Raw genomic sequence first — 4,429 nt, 5'->3', positions numbered from 1 at the left:
TGTAAACAATTTAAATCTACCAATGCGCTTCTTTGCATGTACCATTCTATTGTACGTTCAAAACTAGAATATGGTTCGATTATTTGGTATCCTCATCAAACCAACAACTCTGATGCGATAGAGAAGGTTCGGCGAAAATTTCTGAAATACCTTTATTATAAAACATATAAAATTTACCCTGAACGTTGCTTTGACCACAACACTTTACTAAAAGAATTTGGTATTCCTTCCCTTGCCTCTCGTCGATTTATCTGTACAATTATGTTCTTATTTAAACTTTGCAATAATACTACAGACTGTCCTCTTATTCTTAATCAACTATTCTTTAATGTTCCAAGGCTATCTACGCGTTCACAATTATTTTTCAATTATCCTACTCCTAAATCTAATTCTCTCTCAAATTCACCTATTCTACTTATGTCATCTAACTTTAACTTAATTAATAATGAAATAGACATTTACAACAATTCACCTAATCAAATAATCTCCATCTGCCTAAGTTAACCTTTTTATTTTCTTTTCAAATATCTCATTATTTTATCTTATTCTGCTTGTAAATATTATTGTTACATTCTGCATTATATGTAATTTTATGTTAAGCATTTTATGTTAATAACTATATATTGTAATTTTGTATATATTTCAATTGTTATTCATTATGTAAAATAATTGTATTTTTGAGTTCTCTTGGAAGAAATCTGTGGGCTATTTAAATAAATTATTATAAATTATTATAAAACAACAATCCTATACACTATTTCCATAAATCAATATTTATTCATCCATCGTTACAATGAATTACATTGTATTAAATGCTACTAAACACATCTATGTATATTACTTCTGAATTTATTATTATTACAAACTAATGACTATTTCAGTTCCCTTATTGTGCATGAAAAAAGATATATTAAACATTCATCATGCACAATTGTTCAATAAAAATTAATATAAATTGCACTATTTATTCATTACACATGTAAAAGCGAGTATATATATAATATATACTAAATTCAAGTCTTAGAAATAAATTAAAGTTATTTTATATTGCAGTAAGTCAAGTATAATGATAATTGAAATAGTTATTTGCAGCCAAATAGTCAGAATAGATAAATAATAAGTTATTATGTACATTATAAATTCAAAAAAAAATATTTTACAAAGAAGATATAACATTTATAAAAATATATCAATACATACCAAAACCAGGAAAAAAACAACACACAAATTTTAAAGACTTAATTAAAAAACACACTAATAAAATAAAATAATTAAATAAAATACAAATAATAACATTATGTACTTAAACACATCACTGACAATTCGTAAATGGCGCGCAAAATGCACAGCAATGCCTTATAGAAAACAACTGGGTTCACAAATGTGGATGCAGGAATGAGTTCTCGGAAAAACTAACCGCTTGCAAAAGAGTTTTAACAATGATGCAAAAAGAATGAAGAAAAACAAAACAAAGTGTTAAAAAGATTAAAACATGTATTATCTAATGCTTTGTTTTATTTTACTTTATCCTCTTTCCATCATTGTTAAAACTCTCCGAAACTGCAAGATTTTCCGAAAGCCCGATCCTGCATCAACTTTTTGTGAACCCCTTCGTTTCAATATGGTGTAATTTGAAATTTCGCGCGCCATTTACAAATTTGCAATGATGTGATTAACTACATAATGTTATTATTTAACTTTTATTTAATTATTTTAATTTATTAGCGTGTTTTTTCATTAAACAATATCTTTAAAATGTGTGTGTTGTGTTTTTTTCCTGGTTCGGTATGTATTGATATTATATATATATATCTTATCTTCTAGTGTACTTATAATGTAAAATGTTTTTTACAATGATGACACACATACAGTGTCGAAACGTACATATTAAATTATATATTGCTTTTTATTGTGACTATTTGGATGCATATAAACATTTCAAAAATATATATAGAAAACAAAATAGGTTATGTATATATTAAAAATCTTATTAATAAATAAAGATATATACCTCTGTACGTTTTAATATATACATAAACAAAAGCATTTGTTTTCGATTTAAAAAATTATATTACACATATATATTAATGTCTGATATTTGGACTTTATACACGGTGGGAAATATATGTATATATATATATATATATATATATATATATAAATATATATATATATATATATGATGCATCCATCTAGAAAATAAAAATAGAAAGAAACTAAATCATGTTTCTAAAAACAAATTTAATCGATATGCTTGAATTCCAGTTTATATCTTCTTCAGAAAACCAAACTATAAAAAATACAAGATACAAGAAAAAATATTAAATTTATCATAAAATGAACAACAAAAATATTATAAACGAGTGTTGAAAAATTAAACAACAAAACCTTTTAAATGTAAATTATTTGTAACACAAAAAACACAAAAATATATTAAATGAAAAAAATAAAATTTAATTAATCACTTAATAATAATTTTTCAATGTCAATTTTACCAAATCATATTTTTGTTATTGATAAATTCAATATATTTTTTTAATTTATTTTATTTATCATTTTTTAGTGTTTGGTCCAATGAAGAAGAGTCAAATTAGGATTCGAAACGTATGGAAATCGATTAAAAACATTCTTAGTTTTTTGCTTTATCATTTTTTTAATAATTATAAGTTTGATATTATTTATATTATACGAATTTTTGTAGTTTTGTGCACTGAGGAAGAGTCAAATTAAGACACAAAATGTATGGAAATCGATTAAATTTTTTTTCTTAGAAACAATAAGACTTCCTTTTTATTATTTTGATGGAAACTTGCGAAAAAAACCTATAATATATATATATATATATATATATATATATATATATATATAAATTTATTTAATATAAGACTCCTAGATTTTCCAATATATTGATTCATGTTTTTTTGCAAACAATTAATCTAAGAAAAACAACAAGTTTTCTGAAGATGTTCAATTAAGACGTTTCGGAACTAGATAGGTTCCATCATCAGATTTTTTGTGTGAAATACAAACTTATTATTTTGTAACTGTATTATTGAAGAATTTTGTTAGAACAGCATAATAAACGAAATGAATGGATTCTGATTTTTTTTAATAAAAAATTGAATATTAAATGCAATAACATTTTCAAATTTATAAAAAAATGTTTACAAAAAATACACACACACAAATACATCGAACAGTTCTAAGGAAATTATTCAATAATATATTTACAAGACAAGTTTAAAAATTAAAAAAAAATCCGTGACAAAAGGACACAAAGTAAAACTCCTTTTAAAAAAATGATTGTTTTTTGTCGGGAAAAAACTGATGATGGAACTGATTTAGTTCCAAAACGTAGTTACTAATATTGATGACACAAAGTAAAATTCCTTTTAAGAAACTGATCGTTTTTTTGTCAGAAAAAACTGATAATAAAATTTCTTTTAAGAAAATATTAATTTTTTGTCAGAAAAAAACTGATCCGAAACGTAATTATTAATATTCATGAAATAAAGTAAAATTCCTATTAAGTAATTTATCATTTTTTGTCAGAAAAAACCTGATGATGGAACGTATCCAGTTCCGAAACGTAGTTATTAATATTTACGACACAAAGTAAAATTCCTCTTAAGAAAACGTCCGTTCTTTTGTCAGAAAATATCTGATGATGAAATTGATCCAGTTCCGAAACGTAGTTATTAATATTCATGACATAAAGTAATATTTTGTTTTTTAGTGAAAACTTGCTGATGGAACGTATCTAGGTCCGAAACGTCGTAATTAAACATTTTATTGTTGTTTTGATTAATTGTTTGAAAAAAAAATGAGCTAATATATATATACATATACATACATATACATATATATACATATACATATATATATATATATATATGTATATATTTAATTATTTTTTATCTTAAAACTAATATTACTCAAGTCTAAAAAAAATCTTCAATTAATTACCAAAAATACATATATTCACAAAAAGCATGTAAATCCATGCACCGTATAACTTTATACATACAAATATATATAATTCATAAAAAGTAAATATAATTCGTAAAAAAAATATAAATCTACATATATGTATAAATATAAAAAACTTATTAAAAAAATTGGTAAATCATACCAAAATAATAGAAAAATAAATAACTTTTTAACTTTGTAAAGTTAAAAAAGTTTAGGTTTATACATATATGTTTGTGTATAATATATCGTCTGTTATATATTTATATATATATTAATTTGTCGAATAAATAATTTATCGTGTCAAGTGTTAGTTTAGTCGATATTAGTATTTGAACTTGAAAAATTGTCTAAGTCGTGTGGATATACACACAAATATATATATATATATACATATATATATATATATATATATATATATATTGTTATGTGTGTATATCCACACATGTTATAATTTCGT

The sequence above is a fragment of the Ctenocephalides felis genome, unplaced genomic scaffold (genome assembly GCF_003426905.1).
Source record: "Ctenocephalides felis isolate EL2017-DRISC unplaced genomic scaffold, ASM342690v1 CF-g0.4_SCAFFOLD_00845, whole genome shotgun sequence".
Taxonomy (NCBI): Eukaryota; Metazoa; Arthropoda; class Insecta; order Siphonaptera; family Pulicidae; genus Ctenocephalides; species Ctenocephalides felis.
The sequence above is the reverse complement of the archived record's forward strand: the minus strand, read 5'-3'. Positions refer to the sequence as shown.